The sequence below is a fragment of the Leopardus geoffroyi genome, chromosome B2, assembly GCF_018350155.1.
Source record: "Leopardus geoffroyi isolate Oge1 chromosome B2, O.geoffroyi_Oge1_pat1.0, whole genome shotgun sequence".
NCBI lineage: Eukaryota > Metazoa > Chordata > Mammalia > Carnivora > Felidae > Leopardus > Leopardus geoffroyi.
Window position 1 is genome coordinate 70,649,855 of NC_059332.1, and position 18,801 is coordinate 70,668,655.

An 18,801-nucleotide genomic window follows, 5' to 3' on the forward strand; every position below is an offset into this window, starting at 1 on the left:
ACCTTTATGACCTAATTGAACCTTAATTATCTCCTAAAGGCTCTATCTCCAAAGGCAGACAATTGGGGATTAGGGCTTCAACACTTTGATATTCAGCCCAAGCAGGTCAATAGACTCTGTCCCATCATCCTAACTACTTTGGAATCCAAAAGTTTTGTGGGAACTATTTTATTAACTTGGCTAAATTCAAGTAAAATATTATATGTAATTCATAGCAAAAGTCTATCAAGTAGTTGATCTTGTGTGATAAACTGACTGACATAGGTTAAGATGATTGTGTAGGTTTTGAGTGATTGGGGATTGTGTCTACAGCATCTAGTAAAATGATAGAAACAAATCAAAGTTCACACTCCACTTCTGTGGATTACTATATCAGGTATAATAACCACACTAAAATTTGACACAATAGTGAGCCTTCTAATGTGGATTGATAGAGAAATGTTATGTAGAAACCTAATGTGTTTTAAGTATAAGAGACACAGGGATAGAGTTATAATTTAGCAATAAATCTGTGGGCTTAAAACAGATTCTTGGTTATTTTAACAAACAGGTAAAGATGACACAGTAATTTATAGTAGAAACATCTCATAAAACAAATAAAATGAGTATCACTTTCTAGAAGAGTTGCCAAAAAAAAAAAAAACAGTGGAAAAAACAAACATAAATATAAAACTACTCACCTTAGCAACTTAATAATTTCTCATAGGTTCATTGGGCAAGTCACTATCATATTTTCTTTTTTTCTAAATGTTTATTTTTGAGAGACAGAGTGAGAGAGTATGCATGGGCAGAGGAGGGGCAGACAGAGAGGGGGACAGAGAATCCAAAGCAGGCTCTGTGCTGACAGCAGAGAGCCCAATGTAGGGCTCGAACTCATGAACCATGAAATCATGACCTGAGACAAAGCTGGACACTTAACTGACTGAGCCACTCAGCTGCCCCTACCATATTTTCTAAATACCTCATGAAACATGCTCTTCTGGTAAAGACATTTGTCTTTACTAAACATATTTACTAAACACTGAATTGTATTAATATAGTTATATGTACACAATATTATATTTATTACATTAAATCATATCACATTGTTCTCTTCTTGCTTTTATTATCTACAGACTTGGTGACCATTAAAGGAGGAATAGAAAAAAATTGGGAGTATTAGTTTATTTTATTGTGTGGTTTTATATTTTTGGAGATTACATATGATTTGGAAATCAAGTTGCTTACGATTATGTGTTATTAACATTAACAGAGGTAACCAATGCAAGGCAGGGTAGATATGGGCATTTACACCTACACTTTGATAGAATGTTAATAGCACTGTAAATATATATGCTTTCTGCTTTTGACAAGGATAACTGGGAAAGACTTGTAACACTTTAGGGGGTACCTGGATTTAATATGAGTATGGAATTGCATCACAGCAGGGCATACTCCTGTATCAGAATGGCTGTTCTTATGAGCAAAAACAGTAAATCCTTACTTTAAAGAGTAAATAAAATGGACGAAATAAATACAATAAAAAATAATTATGTATTTTCATCCTGAGGGCCCAACTTACATTTGGGGTCCAGAGTCACAGTTTCTGTAGAGAGAAAGCTACAGCTAACATTTTTCCACTGACTAGGACATTTCAACTTCAGAAACAAACTATTACAAACGAATCAATAAGGTATATATTATTAAAAGATAGTTTACAGCATAATTTTTATCATAAACAAAACAATAAGAAGAAGGTTGATGCACAGAGAAAACAACAAATGATGTTGCAAATTAAATTCTTAAGCATAATTTCATAGACATAAGTGAAGGGAAAGTTTTTTTCTTTACTTTCAAGATTTTATTTAAATTCAAGTTAGTTAACATGTAGTGTAGTTTTAGTTTTGGGGGTAGAATTTAGTGATCCATCACTAGCATATAACATCCAGTGATCATTCATTACAAGTGCCTTCCTTAATTCCCATTATATATTTAACCCATCCTCCCACCCCCCTCCCCTCCAGCAACCCTCAGTTTGTTGTCTATAGTTATTAGTCTCTTATGGTTTGTCTCCTTCTCTGTTTTTATCCTATTTTATTTTTCCTTCCCTTCCCCTATGTTCATCTGTTTTCCTTCTTAAATTCCACATATGTGTGAAATCATATGGTATTTATCTTTCTCTGACTAACTTATTTCACTCAGCATAATACACTCCAGTTCCATCCATGTCATTGTAAATGGCAAGATTTCATTCTTCTTGATGGTTGAGTAATATTCCATTATATATATATATATATATATATATATATATATGTATATATATATATATATATATATATATATATATACATACACACACACACACACACACACACACACACCACATATTCTTTATCCATTCATCAGTTGGTGGACATTTAGGCTCTTTATGTATTTTGGCTATTGCAAATAGTGCTGTTATAAACAATGGGATGTGTGTGCCCTTTCAAATCACTATCTTTATATCCTTTGGATAAAAACCTAGTAGTGCAATTGCTGGGTCATAGGGTAGTTCTATTATTAACTGTTTGAAGAATCTCTATACTATTTTTCAGAGTGGCTACATCAGTTTGCATTCCCACCAACAGAGTAAGAGGGTTCCCCTTTCTCTGCATACTCATCAACATTTGTTGCTTCCTGGGTTGTTCATTTTAGCCATTCTGACCTGTGTGACGTGGTATCTCATTGTGATTTTGATTTGCATTTTCCTATGATGAGTGATGTTGAGCATCTTTTAATGTATCTGCTTTCCATCTGGATGTCTTCCTTGGAAAAATGTCTATTCATGTCTTTTCCCCATTTCTTAACTGATTTTTTTTTTATTTTTTGGGTGTTGGGTTTGATAAGTTCTTTATAGATTTTGGATACCAGCCCTTTACCCAATACGTCATTTGCAAATATCTTCTTCCATTCTGTCGGTTGCCATTTAGTTTTGTTGTTTCCTTTGCTGTGCAGAAGCTTTTTATCTTGATGAAATCCCAAGAATTCATTTTTGCTTTTGTTTCTCTTGCCTCCAAAGGCATACCTAGTAAGAGGTTGCTGCAGCAGAGATCAAAAAGGTTGCTGCCTATGTTCTCTTCCAGGATTTTGATGGATTCCTGTCTCACATTCAGGTCTTTCATCAATTTTGAATTTATATTGTATATGGTGCAAGAAGGTGGTCCAGTTTCATTATTCCACATGTTGCTGTCCAATTTTCCCAGCACTATTTGTTGAAGGGACTGTCTTTTTTCTGTTGGATACTCTTTCCTGCTTTGTTGAAGATGAGTTTACCACATAGTTGTGGATGCACTTCTGGGTTTTCTATTCTGTTCCACTGTCCCATCTATGTGTCTATTTTTGTGCCAGTACCATACTGTCTTGACTACAGCTTCTAATACAGCTTAATACAGCTTAAAGTCTGGAATTGTGATGCATCCAGCTTTGGTTTTCTTTTTCAACATTACTTTGTCTATATGGAGTCTCTTCTGTTTCCATAAAAATTTTAGAATTGTTTTTTCTAGCTCTGTGAAAAATGTTCATGCTATTTTGATAGGGATTGCATTGAACATGTAGACTGCTTTGGGTAGTAGAGACATTGCAACAGTATTTGTTCTTCCAATGGGATATTTGTTATTCCATGGAATATTTTTCCATTTCTCTGTGTCTTCCTCAATTTCTTTCATAAGTGTTCTACAGTTTTCAGAGTACAAATCTTTTACCTCTTTGGTAGGTTTATTCCTAGTTATCTTATGGTTTTTGGTGCAATTGTAAATGGGATCGGTTCCTTGATTTCTCTTTCTGCTGCTTCATTATTGGTGTATAAGAATGCATCCAATTTCTGTGCATTGATTTTGTCTCCTGTGACCTTGCTAAATTCATGTATCAGCTCTAGCAGTTTTTTGGTAGAGTCTTTTGGGTTTCCCACGTAAAGTATCATGTCATCTGCAAAGAGTTTGACTTCTTCCTTGCCAATTTGGATGGCTTTTATTTCTTTTTGTGGTCTGATTGCTCAGGCTAGGATTTCCAGTGTTATGTTGAACAACAATGGTAAGAGTGGACATCTCTATCATATTCCCCACCTTAGGAGAAAAGCTCTCAGTTTTTCCCAGTTGAGGATAATATTAGCTGTGGGTCTTTTATATATGACCTTTATGATGTTGAAGTATGTTTCATCTATCCCTACTTTTTTGAGGGTTTTTATTCAAGAATGGATGCTGTATTTTGTCAAATGCTTTTTTTTTTTTTTGCATTTATTGAGAGGATCATATGATTCTTATCCTTTCTTGTAGTAACGTGGTATGTCATGTTATTTATTTGCAGATATTGAACCACCTCTGCAGCCCAGGAGTAAATCCCACTTGGTCACAGTGAAGAGAAAGTTTTCTCAAAGAAGTATATTAGAAGCTATTTCCATTTCAATAGCACACCTACCCTTCACATGTCATGAAATCCCACTGCTTTTTGAACACAGACCCACACCTCTACTTAGCCACCAAGGCCAGGACCCTGTCGTTGACTCTGCAGGTGTGTGGCCATGTGTCCATGGGAGTCTTACTATTCACGCATCTATACAGAGACTTCATATTCTCAAGGACATTGGCCCATTTGCTCTTAGTCCATAAATAATTATCTCCTATCATCCCATCATCACTTTCCCTCACTGTAACGCTCCTATCCTCTCATTTTTCTCCTACGAGCATCAATACCTTATCACTTGTAACTCAGTTCAAATTTTCTCTCATTACATTCTCACCTAATTTTCTCCATAATTTTTCCCCCTTTCACCCTTACTAACAGCCTCCATCCTCAGAGAATCAGTATCCCTTCATCTCTTTTGGTAAATGGTTCTTTTTTCTAAAGAGTTTTTACTTCTCTTTATTTCTTTAAGTGCACTGAACTTAAAACCTAATGATGCATCACTCCATAGCCCTCTCCCCAGATGATTAATTCTTCCATTATCCCCGTTCAGTAAGCCAATATTACCACTATAGACCATTTAATCTATTGTCTGCTATTCTCCTAAATTTCTGGTCATCACTTTATATATCTATTGTCCTGAAGACCCATTTCCACCTTCTCAGCTCATGAGCATCTCTGAAGAATGCTCTGCCATCAACACAGTGATTTCAACAGCTGTATCAGTAATTCCCGAGACTCTTTCACTCTCTTAGACATCATATCTCCTAGATATCAGAGATACCTACATAAGTTGCAGTTACTTCTGCTATTCTTATATTTAAATATATTTTGACCAAGCTGGGAAGTTTCAGTTGTGCATTTGTTTTCTGTTGCTGCTGTGACAAATGACCACAAACTTAATGGCTTAAACAACTGGAACTTACTCTCTTGCAGTTCTGGAGGCCATAAGTCTAAAATGGCCTCATGAGTCTAAAACCAAGGTATCAATCAATACCTTGATTCCTTCCAGATCACTTAGCTAGGGCTACATAACACCACTTGCTGCTTCTGTCACCACATTGCCTTCTCTTCTTCTATCACCAAAACTAGTTTTGCCTGTGTTTTATAAGGACACTTGTGGGTGGCTCAGTCAGTTAAGTGTCTGACTTCGGCTCAGGTTGTGATCTCACAGTTCGTGAGTTGGAGCCCCACATCAGGCTCTGAGCTAACAGCCCAGAGCCTGGAGCCTACTTCAGATTCTGTTTCTCCCTCTCTCTTTCTCTGTACTTCCCCCACTTGTGCTCTGTCTCTCTCTCAAAAATAAATAAACATTAAAAAAAAGGACACTTGTGATTATAGGAATGGCCCACCCAGATAATCCAATATAATCTCCCTTTCTCAAAGTGCTTAACATAATCACATCTACAAAATCAATCTTGCCATACAAAGTAACCATTCATAGATTCTGAGGATTAAGATGTGGATATTTTGGGGACTCAATTATTCAGCCTGCCACAGGCTAAATGCCCCCAAGCACAACATAGTATTCATAGGAATCATCAGGAAACATCTTCTGTGTCAATGGCAGTAAAAACAGCACAGCTAGGAAGGCAGTTTCCAAATGATGTTGGCATAGTAGGACATTGTGAGGTACTAAAGGGACAAAAAGGGGGGGGGGGCCTGGGTGGTTCAGTCTGTTAAGCGTCCAACTTTGGCTCAGGTCATGATCTCATGCTTTGTGATTTCAAGCCCCACATCTGGCTCTCTGCTGTCAGCACAGCAGAGCCTGCTTCGGGTCCTCTGCCCCTCCTCTCTCCGTCCCTCCTGCACTCACACTCTCTCTCTCTCTCTCTCAAAAATAAATAAACATTAAAAAAATAAAAAATAAATAAAGGGACAAAAAGTAGCCAATGTCAGTGGCAGGAATATTTAGCAATGTGTCTGTCCATCCATATCATGACTATTCTATATGATCTGGGTGTCCTGGTAAACATAGGATTAACAACTTTATTTTCACCCATTCTTTTTGTCCTGATGTACCATTATGGTCAATTTCTCATACTGTCTTTCCTGTATTTCCTGTATTTCTTCTCTTTACCTGAAATATCTTCCTTTTTGATCTTCTACCTATTCCAGTACTATCCAAATTCTTGACACTTCCTTGAATCTTTCTCTACTGTTTCACTCACGTGATCTGATTTCTTCCTTCTCTAAATTTCTTAGCATCTGGAATCACAACCACATAGTTTAACATTTCTTACCAGTTTTGATTCTTGATTATATATATATAATCATATAGATCATATATCATATAACTATATTATATATATCTCAGTTGGGTATTTCTTTATTTCTACAGAACCAAGTAGAATGTTGTACAGAGAAGAGGGACACTCAACAAATACTGCATCATTCATTGATAGATTCAAATTGCTCATGAGAATAATCGGAGAAATATACAAACATATAAAATTCCAAATCCATTACACTATTGTGGTTAATTAGGCCAATTGTTCATAATAATAAGGTAAGATAATATTATGTGGGCTATAAATAATAATAATAGCAATAATGAGAATATAATTTTTTTTTTCAACGTTTATTTATTTTTGGGACAGAGAGAGACAGAGCATGAACGGGGGAGGGGCAGAGAAAGAGGGAGACACAGAATCGGAAACAGGCTCCAGGCTCTGAGCCATCAGCCCAGAGCCCGACGCGGGGCTCGAACTCACGGACCGCGAGATCGTGACCTGGCTGAAGTCGGACGCTTAACCGACTGCGCCACCCAGGCGCCCCTAGAATATAAATGTTTTTTAAAAAGAGTTCTGGTTTTAATGAAGGAGTTCAATAAAGAGGCATTTTAGAAATGCTGCTGTTAATATCCATCTTTTCACATAGCAGTTATAACCGTCAGAAATGTTTCTTATAGGTCTGGGACTCAAAATACTGCTTTATGAAAAGAAGTTCATTACAGAGGTGAGACAACAATGCCATGTGACACCCTAAGCCATATGGTTCAGGAAGATTTCCTCCCCATAGCACTGACTAAATGCTTAGTATTGCTCTTATAAAAGCAGTTTTCTTTCTAGACCATGCAGAGATTAGGTTCTATACTGAACCATGAAATTTGATTTTTTTTATTCTAATATGTATAAAGATAAACTTTAGGCTCTTCTGGGTATGGGCTTCATTTGTTCAGGATTATAATTTCTCCATGATATGGCATCATGTATATATACGGCCCTATAGAAACATAACTTCAAAATAACTTCAAAAGATGATTAATGAAAAAACATTATTCAACTTTTTAAAAATGCAGAGGAAAAATTTGTTTCAATAACAACCAAATGGTAGTGAATTCCAAATATGAATTTTGTAATACATCAAATCGACTTTCATTATTTCTTCTAAGTACATAAAAGCCATTCCACAGAGAGCTTTGTTCTTGTATTATGTATTACAGCAAATAAAAAAAGAATTATTGTCATCTATGTCTCTTACCTACAAATAATCACTTATCCTTAACTTTACCATTTATCTTAGACATGTGAATAATAATCTTTTCTAAACTTAATAGAACTAATCTGTGATCCTTTCTAAAAAAATAACTATAAAAGCTTGCATGAGTGTTTCCATCTGATACGTTTGCCTCAAATTCAATTTTTGTTTACCTATTTAAATTTTTTTCATCATATAGATTTTGAGAAAGGAAATTTGGAATTTTAGCTATTACTGAAGGACCTTTTGCATCTTTGATTCTAAAATGAGGTAATTCTTTAAATGAAATATATGAATTATAAACTGATGGAAAATACACAGATAGCAATACAGAGGTGTCAATAAATACAAAGAAATAGCAAAGACTGTAAAAGTGAACCAAGGAAAAATATTTTGAAATCAAATAGCTATAAAATACAGGCATAGAATATAGAAACATAATTTGGATACTTATCTTAGTTTTCCACTCCATTGTGTCTCACAAATTTAGGGCAGGAAAACTCTCAAACCTAAGAATATAAAAAGAAGTCCTAAAAATTGCATTCACAATCTTTTAAAATATAAGTAGAAGAAATTGTACACAGTATAATGCATTTCAAAATAGAAATTATGATACAGATAGCTAAAAGTGCTAACCAGAGGAAAAGAGAACTTCTTAAAATCAAAAGCTAATTCCTCAGTATCTAAGTGTATGTGCAGTAATGTAGCTTGCTAGGATTTTTCAAGTTAATTAAAAAGACATTTTTAGGTGTTTTCACTTAAATTAGCTAATAATTTTAGTGAATTGACAAACAATTTGGCAAATTAGCTAATAATTTATGTATTTTTATGTTAACCCCCAAACAACATCTTGTTGGAATATATCCAATTGTAACTCAGTCCTGGTATAATTGCCATCTTGCCTAACCAGTTACTTGTAAACTACCAAAGCCAATCCTGACAATTGAACATATATCAGAATATTTCCAGTTATAAAAGCAGATGGATTTTAAGAATTTAAACCTCCTTCTAATATGAATTTTAAAAAGTAAACAAATGTAGCCTATTGACTTCCAGATAAAGGTTCCTGAATAAAAACATGCATTATTTTTATTTCCTCCTAAAACTTGATTAAAACTTCAGTGAAAGTCTCTTAAGCTGTTTGAGGAATATGGTGGCAGATCCAGCAGAGCTCTGGGCACCCTGCTCCTATTTCTGACTCCCTGCTGTTTGCTTCTGCTGAGGAGCAAGTTGGTTAGGAAGCCATGCTGCAGCCATGACTTTTAAAGACACTGGGAAGGCACCCACGGAACCAAAGGTGGCGATTCACTGAATTAGAATTACTCTAACTAGCCACAGTGTAAACCCTTTGGAGAAGGTATGTGCTGACTTGATCAGAGATGCAAGGGAAAAGAATCCCAAAGTGAAAGGACCTGTGGTTCTGAGAATCACTACAAGAAAAACTGCTTGTGGTGAAGGTTCTAAGACTTGGGATCATTTTCACTGATTTGCAGTCCTTCTGACACTATTAAACAGATTACTTCCATCACTATTGAGCCAGGAGTTGAGGTTGAAGTCACCATTGCAGATGCAGAAAACATCCTTTTTAATAAATTGATTATCAGTTGTTAAAAAAATGTAATGAAAGTCTTTTAAGATATAAACCCATTAAAGCAGAATAAGAGAAGAAAACAGCAACTATTTTAAAAGCTGGAAGGTAAGCAGAAAAATGGTAACTAAGAGCACATTGAGAAAGGTTAATCTTAAACCTATAGTATAAAAAGTTTAAGGTCGCCTGGGTAGCTCAGTCTGTTAAGCGTCCAACTTCAGTTCAGGTCATGATCTCGCAGTTTGTGAATTCAAGCCATGTATCGGGCTCTGTGCTGACAGCTCAGAGCCTGGAACCTGCTTCAGATTCTGTGTCTCTGTCTCTCACTACTCCTCCCCCATTCATGGTCTGTCTTTCTCTCTATCTCTCTCAAAAATAAATAAACATTAAAAAAAACAGTTGAAGATGCAATCTCTTGAACTCTTGATTTAAAATAAATACCTAAATACCTGAAGAATTGGCAGAATAATATTTTTGGAAATGGATTCAATGAGCGCTAAAAGCAAGAGAATTTGTTGAAAATTTACTCATACATTAAGACTTAGATCTCCCTCTTTGTTCCAAAGTCTGTAGGTTACTGTTTCTCTCTTACATTAGCAGAGAATTACAAGTATATTCTTGACAGCTTTATCGACATATAATTCACATATCATAAAATGTACCCATTTAAAGTATAATTCAATGATTTGTAATATATTCATAGAGCTGTGCAATTGTCATCACGATTGACTTTTAATTACCCCAAAAAGAAACTCCATACCCATTAGCTATCACCCTCCAATCCCCTTCTTTCCAGCTCTAAGAAATTATTAATAAAATTAAATTTTAAATTAATTAAGATTAATCAGAATTTTATCACACACTCCATAACTTGCTCTAATTTTATATATGAGCTTTCAACCAAAGATTACCATTTTAAGAAGACTTATAAAATCAAAGAAAAACCAACCCAATAGAAAAGTAGCAATTTGGATTAAAAGAAAAAATAACTACAAAAGGAGAAAAAAACTTAAAAAAATAATAAACCTTAACTATCATTAATGTCCTGAGAGAAATAAGTTATTGCATCCAAGAGCCATCATAGGATGCTATAAAAAATAAAGAAAAAAACACTCAGAAGACAAAAAGTAAAAGCTCTCAGGTTTTCAAAAAGAAGAGTAGACATGAAAAACTCAGTGGGCAGTTTGGAAGAAGGAATTGAAAAAATTTCCTACACAGTATGCCAAAAAGACAAGAAAATGGAAAATAGGAGAGTAAAGTAAAAAATATAGTAGAAGGCCTTCATTATACTCAATATCCAATTAAAGACGTTCCAGAAAGAAATAAAAGAAAAAAATAGAGTGAAAAAAATCAAATAAATTATTTAAGAGATTTTCAAAGTACTTAAAGACCTGAGTGCCCACTTTGAGAGAGTCAAGAAAGTACCCAGTGAAAGTATAAAAATAGACTCAAAGGCATGCCATCATGAAATTTAATAATGCTGGAAACAAAGACATCCTTCAAGATTAAAAAAATAAAAAAAAGAGCAAGGACAGGCTTCTAGAGGCAATATGAAGGCAGTGAAAAGAGACTTAGTAAATTTTTTATAATCTCCTCAAATCCCCTCACACAAAAAATGCTAAAAGTACAATTAAGGCACTTGAAGAAAATTAAAATGGCCAATGATATCTTCAATAAAACTAGGTAATAAGGAACACTCCTGAATATTCAGGTGAAGCCAAAATACCAGTAATAACATAGATCTTCCAACTCCAACAGCTAGCTATTCAGTATTAGTGGTAAAAAGAAAATAAGTGGAAGGATGTGTAAGTAGTCACCAATAAATACTTAACCCCATAAGGAGAGGACCACAGACTGAATGTAACCCTATGTGAGTAAATTTGAGGACAACTAATAAATTTTAAAGAAGTCCCTCTAGGCTTCAAATAAGAGGTTAGTGCACAGAGACTCCAGGACACCAACTAATGGAGAAACAAGAAATTCAAATAATGTAGAAGAGACCAAATCACTAGTGGAATACAAAAATGTCTAATAAACCTTCCCTTGTAGAAGGAAAGGTCCACTCTGAAGTAAAACTACAGAAACAGAAATCACATTGGGAAGGGGGAGAACACTGGGGATCCCAGGGAGAGATAAAGCTCAGATACTCTGTGGCAGAAGAAATCAGTAGTGCATAGAGTACTGTAATAGCAAAGAAAAATGTTAACGATGAGATCACCACAAAAAGCAAGGCTAGTAGAGCTCTATACAGTACAGAAATAGAGGCAGGAAACCTACCTGAATCATATTGGGCCAGCCCTGAAAGATGTGTAAGTGGCTAAAACATGTAGACAGATGATAGGCAGACAGATGATAGATAGATAGATAGATAGATAGATAGATAGATAGATAGATGATAGATAGATGATAGATATAGAGATTAGATAGATAGCAAAGCTCTTGAGCTTTGGGGCAAGAGCTACCATAGCCCAGCCATACTCCCATATAGAAACATCCTACTAATAATCCAGGAAATGCTATTGCATTCAAACATATGAAACAAGATTATAATCAAATAAGATTATCAAAGCTCTGAAAGAAGAGTGTAAGTCAAAATTAGAACATCTCAGATAAAATGACTAGACAAACATATATATTTTTTAAAAGGTTAACAGAAGTCACGTTTAAATAAAAAGAAAGTGAAAAAAAATTAAAGACAAAATGTGAAGAAATACAAGAATATATAAATTCAAAGCAAAGTAGGAGAAATAGAGGAAAGAAGAGGGAAAAAGGGACTATAATGAAACAGAAATAAAGATACAAAGGATTTTCAAGTGAAAGATATAAAAGACATTCAAAGAAAACTTAGGTGTAGTTGAAATACCTAAAGAAGGAAAACATAACAATTGAAAAAAATAAAAATTTAAAGCGCAATACAAAGCATTTTTTCTTCTGAAAAACAACAACAACAACAACATTGTTTCTACATATTGAATTGGGCACACTGAGTACTTGGAAAGTAAACCCAAGAGTAGTCAACACTCATATCTAGTAAAGTTACTTTGTACTTTAAAGATATGGAGTAAAACATTCAGACAGAAACACTAAGTGATCAATAAGGGGAAAATATGTTAGATTGGTCCCATATTTTTCAACAACATTTTATAACCTCAGAAAATAGAGCATATCTACAAATTGTACTCAATCTCACACTTTGCCTCTCCTCAAATACTTCCCTTATGCCCAGAGTTCAAGATAGGTGATCAGCAAAATCTTCACTATCATTAACTTTCTGAAAGTTCCCTCTACCTTTATGCTCCAGTGGAAATCTGACTAGTCTCTGATACTATTGTTTTTCTTTAGTCCCTCTTAAGGGGAGCCTATTTTCTCTCCTTGTCCTTTATGATATAGAAATGGGTGTCCTCCTTTGCCTCATTGATACTTCCAGACCATTAAATTTCTTTCCTACTAAACCTCCAGGTTCCTTTGAAGCTCATTCCATCAGTCTATACCATCATGTAGTGGGCTAAATACTGGTTCCCCAAAATATCCAGGTCTTAATTCCTAGAACCTGTGAATGTTATCTTATATGGCAAAGATTTGATTAAGTTAAGGGTCTTGATATGGGGAGAGTATCCTGGATTATCCAGGTCAAGTACATCCTAAATATAATAAATGGCCTTATAAGAGGAAGGCAGAGAGAGATTTGACAAAAGAAAAGGAGAGGGTTGGTAGGACCATAGAAGCAGAGAGTTGAGTGATGTGCTTTAAAGATGGAAAAGGAAACAAGCCAAGGAATGAAGGAAGCCACAGAAAGCCTAAAAGACTAGGAAATAGATCTTTTTGTTTAAAGCCTCCAAAAGGAACCAGCCTTGTTGACACCTTGACACTAGCCCAGTGTAAGTGATTTTAGAATTCTGACTTCCAGAACTGCAATTTTGTGCTAAGTCTTTACAGAAGGATTATGAAACTAATATACCCCATTTAGATGCAGATATCTACAGATGTCTAGGCCATTCAATCTCACCTCATTCCTCGAAGATTACAGTACCTGCTTACCCCTTACACTAATATCTTACCCCCTAAACTATTTTAGCAAATAACTCATCATTCCCTGTCATTACCAAGAACAGGACCTCTCACCATCTATAATCTCAATTTCTAGGACCTTATTGACCAACCACTACCTTCTGTCTTTCCATCTTATTCCTTGCACCCTCCTCAACAATCCTTTGATCGCCATAACTTCCAATTAATTTACTTTATCATTTTTTCACTTTTCTTGCTTGTCTCATGTTTTCTATTTCTCCTGAGGTTTCAAGATCATTGATCATAATCACATACACTCTCAATACCCTTGCCATATTCTCTCTCTACCATATCCTCTTGGTGAAATTCCTAACCCAGTTAAGTCAATCTCTGACCAGTCTACAGTCTGGCATATGAGCAGCTGGAGAATGAATGAATGAATGAATGAATAAATAAATAAATAAATAAATCTGGAGAATAGACGCTTTGCTGACTGTTCTCAATTAAATGTATGCCCACTATCCTCAAGTGGGCCTTTAAGGTTGGTTGGAATTCTACTTACATTTTACTTTAATCACTCATTTTCCTACAGGTATATTTCAACACACTAAAATGAGAATCCTCTCAGGACAGAAGATTTGTCTATTTTTCTTATCAATGTATGCACAGAAATTAAAATAGTGCCTGGTACACAATAGGCATACTTACAAGTTGTTGAATTAATAAATTAATTTTTTTTTTAATTTTTTTTTCAACGTTTATTTATTTTTGGGACAGAGAGAGACAAAGCACGAACGGGGGAGGGGCAGAGAGAGAGGGAGACACAGAATCAGAAACAGGCTCCAGGTTCTGAGCCATCAGCCCAGAGCCCGACGCGGGGCTCGAACTCACGGACCGCGAGATCATGACCTGGCTGAAGTCGGACGCTTAACCGACTGCGCCACCCAGGCGCCCCAATAAATTAATTTTATATCTCTTTTCTTTATACTTAAATTCCAACAGTTATTCTACCTTCTTAATTTTCAGGTTGTGGTTTTGCTTATTTTGCCAAGAAAATCAAAGCACTCAGAAAAGAAGACCAACACCAATATAATTATATTAATTTTTACAAATCATTTTTTTACAAAATTGCAAGGACAATGTAATAGGGAAAGGAATCTCTTAAACACATGGTGCTGGAAAAATTGAACATGTATATGGAAAGAAAAGAAAAGGGGGGGAGGAGAAAGAAAGAAAGAAAGAAAGAAAGAAAGAAAGAAAGAAAGAAAGAAAGAAAGAAAAGGAAAAGAAAAAAGAAATTCTACTTATACCTCACACCTAAAGAAATTAACACAAAATAAATCATATATCTAATGAAAACATGAGACAAAACACTTACAGAAGAAAATATAGGAGAAAAGTATTTTGATATTGGACTAGGCAAAGATTTCTTAGGTATAGCACCAAAAAAAAATCCATGAAGAAAAATGAATGAATAAATTGGACTTTATCAAAATTTAAAACGTTTGCTTTGTGAAAATTCTGTTAGAAGAAGGAAAAGACAAGCCACAGACTAGAGAAAATATTTTCAAATCATATTTCCAACAAAGGACTTGAATCTAAAATATATAAAGAAATGTTTAAAACTCAACAATAAGAAGACATTTTTTAAATGAGCAAAAAAAGTTAAACAGACACTTCACCAGAGAAGACATACAGATGGCAACTAAACATTTTAAAATATGTTTATCATCATCAAATATTATCAAAATACAAATTGAAACACAATGAGAAATCCCTGCATACCTTTTAGAATGACTAAATTTTGGACAATATTGAGTGCTGTGAGGATATGGAGTAGCTGAATTGCTCTTACATTTTGATTTTACCTTGGAAAACAATTTGGCAGTTTCTTTCTTTCTTTCTTTCTTTCTTTCTTTCTTTCTTTCTTTCTTTCTTTTTCTTCCTTCCTTCCTTCCTTCCTTCCTTCCTTCCTTCCTTCCTTTCTTTTTTAAGAGATAGAAATTTATTGAATACACTGCAAGGGAAAGGTGGGCAGGACAGCAAAGGAGAGACTACCTGCCATGAGGTGGTGATGAGGGGCCATACTCACTGGGCAGAGTGAAGGAGTATGGGGAGGTATGGAATTTTCCTTTTTTTTTTTTTTTTTTTTGAGAGAAAGAGTGAAAGAGAGAGAGAGAGCAAGCATGTGCGTATGGGGAAGGGGTAGAGGAAGAGGGGGAAAAGAACTTTAAGCAGGCTCCATGCTTAACGCAGAGCCTGATTTGGGGCTCAATCCCATGACCCTGAAATCATGACCTGGGCTGAAATCAAAAGTCAGACATAACCAACTGAACAACTCAGATACACAGGTGAACCTGGCAGTTTCTTAATAAATTAAATATACACCTAGCAGAAGGCTCAGTAATCCCATGCCTAGATATTTATCCAAAAGAAATGAAAACTTGTGAACACACAAAAATCTGCATATAGCTGTTTATAGTAACTTTGTTTACAACAATCTAGATATACTTCAGCCAGTGAAAGAATAAACAAACAGTAGTACATTGGTATAATGAAACACTAGTCAGCAATGAAAAGCAACAATATATTGATAACATGGTACAGCATGATTGAATCTCCCATGCATTTTTCTAAGTGTAAAGAGTTGGACCAAAAAAACTACAAACCAGGATTCCATTTTTATGACATCTTGGAAAAGACAATACTATAGGAATGGAGAACAGATCAGTGGCAACCAGGGATCGTAGGGGGGCTGAAGAGGTAACTAGAAAGGAGTGGTACAACAGAATTTTTGAGTGCATCAGGATGGTCATGACAGATGTAAAACCTATTCATTTGTTAAAGACTTAGAACTGTGTATCAGAGGAATGAACTTTAGTGTATGTGAATTTAAAAATAAAATGAAAAAAAATATTACTTCACATCTCCATCACCGAATCCAATTACTTATCCACACTTAATCCATATTAATACTCTTCCTTGTCTGATACTAAAATGGATAATCCCTTTTTTCCTGTTTTACTTGTTGAGTAGAGACAACTCATCTCAACTTCTCTTGCCCTTAGGCTGAGATATATAGCATTGGCTCCCCTGGTTCTCAGAACTTCAGACTTGAACTGAATTATACCACTGGCTTTCCTGGTTCTCTAGCTTATAGACACAAGATTGTGGGATTTCTCAGTCTCCGTGATGACAGTAAAAAATGACTAAATTTTAGAAAATAGGGTGCAAAGGAAAGACATCAAAAACATGCCCAAACAGGCATCCCAAACTTATATGCCACTCAATTATAACAACAATTTGGCATTCATCCATGGACAAAAGTGTCTTTGTGGGAGCTGTGGGATCCAGCACCATATACCAAGGGACTCAGGAAGAGTCTAACTAACCCAGACATTGGGTAATAAGCAAACAGATCTCATTCCAGGCTGTGGACCCTGCAGAAACCAGTAAACAAGCTCTGTCCCCTACCAGCCATGATCTGAGAGCCCCTGGAGAACACTGTCATAGACAAACACCCATCAATGAGAGAGTCTTTGTGAAAATTCAAGAACCAGGGAAGAAGTTACAGCACACATTATGTGTGTGCGTGTGTGTGTGTGTGTGTGTGTGTGTGTGTGTGTGTGCTCATATATATATGAGTTTGGTGATACATTGGAGAGGATAAGAGGAACAGTTTGGTTTTACCGACATCACCCCTCCCCCAAGGCAGAAGAGCTCAGTGCCAAGAGAGACCTTCTTGGTTTCTGATTTCACCTGCAGGGTAAAGTGAAAGTATGTGAATGAGTATCTGGCTTCCTGAGCTGTGAAGGATGCTGCCAAGGAGGCCCATTTTCTCTCACTGGATCCAGAGTACTAAGTCATGAGCTGGACAATTAAGGGGCAGGTAGAGGCTGGGAGAGTGACAGATAGGACTCTCAGAGGGCATTAAAGGGAACCAGATCCTACCAACTATATCCATGGACTCCATTAAGAAGCTTGCCCACAAGTCACTGGGGATGCCTTACCCACAGATCCCAACTGGCCAATGGGCACTCCCAGCATTCTACATGCCTCACCAACACACCCTTCCACCCTATGGCTGGCTCTCTGTGCATGCTCCCAATGCGACAAGCATGAGCATTGGCTAGTGCACAAGAAAAAAAGCTGGCCTAAATCTGTAGGCTAGGGAGAGTACACACTTGAGCTTTGATACCACTCTTGGGAAAGCCAAAGGAAGGCTGTTAGCACTCAGTCTGGTGCGTTGCATGACTGAGAGAAGGCAAACAAACTCAAGAATTCTTTTACAACAGTACTGTTTTCAGAACTTGTCTTATCCAACCTATGAGCACTATTTCACCTATTTCACACAGTTTACCACTATCCCTTCAAATACTCTCTTTAATTTGCTTCTAGGACAAATGGCTCTCTTTTCCTACTAGTTACTTATTCCCAGTTACTTCCTGGTTATTTAATCCCTTGTTACTTATTCCTAGTTTACTGGCTTGTCCATTTATTCATTATTCAACAAATATTTGTGTACCTTCCCTGAATACCAGACACCATTCTAGATGCTGAAAATACAACAATAAACAAAACAGACAAAAATAAATGATTTTAGGGAGCTTACATTCTAATGACATAACTGACAGGGAAAGAATTCAAAATGATTTCATGCTAAACCAAGTAGATAGTTTAAGGACTTCATCCATGGTTTGATTCCTTACTTCCTCAGTATCTGCTCAAATATCTCTTGATCACATCATCACAGAAGGCATCTCTGATACGGATATTTGACATTGCACAATGGTGTCCCACCTCATTCCCCCCTTCCCAATTAATTTTTCTCTCAAAGGGCTTATCATCATCTGATAAACAATACATTTTATTTATTTATATCCTATCTCTTCTCATTGGAATATAAGCATGAGGAGGCCAAGACCCTTATCTCTTATTCATTCCTCTCCCCAGAATACAACACAGAGTAGAAGGACATAAATTATCCAGTGAATTTGTAATCCCGAGGGACAGCCAATATCACATTCATTTTATCAATGAGAAAACCTGAGGCTCTGGGAATTTATACAACTGATCAAAGTCACACAGTATGCATTGGCAAAACCCAGAAGCCTAGTAAAGAAAGTTTCCTCCCTTTCTCCAATTTGGCTTGGGCCAGTTCTGCAAAATTGTCATTGCTAAACAGAAGAGAAAATATCATGTGAATAACTGCCTTTATGTTTCTTTTTTAATATAAAAAAATATCAGAAGATATTGAAAGAGCTGAAAATATTTTCAAATATTAACAGCCTTTGACCCATTCAGTGTTT

At 35.8% G+C, this 18,801-nt stretch overlaps 1 long non-coding RNA gene across 1 annotated transcript in view; it reads right to left on the bottom strand.

Moving 5' to 3' along the window:
- Positions 1-7,201: 7,201 nt before the first annotated feature.
- The window catches only part of LOC123608639, a 390,026-nt gene continuing 378,426 nt past the window's right edge, over positions 7,202-18,801 (bottom strand). The window contains exon 5 of the long non-coding RNA XR_006717352.1: positions 7,202-8,405. This is a non-coding gene — a long non-coding RNA (uncharacterized LOC123608639). The remainder of the gene's footprint in view (positions 8,406-18,801) is intronic.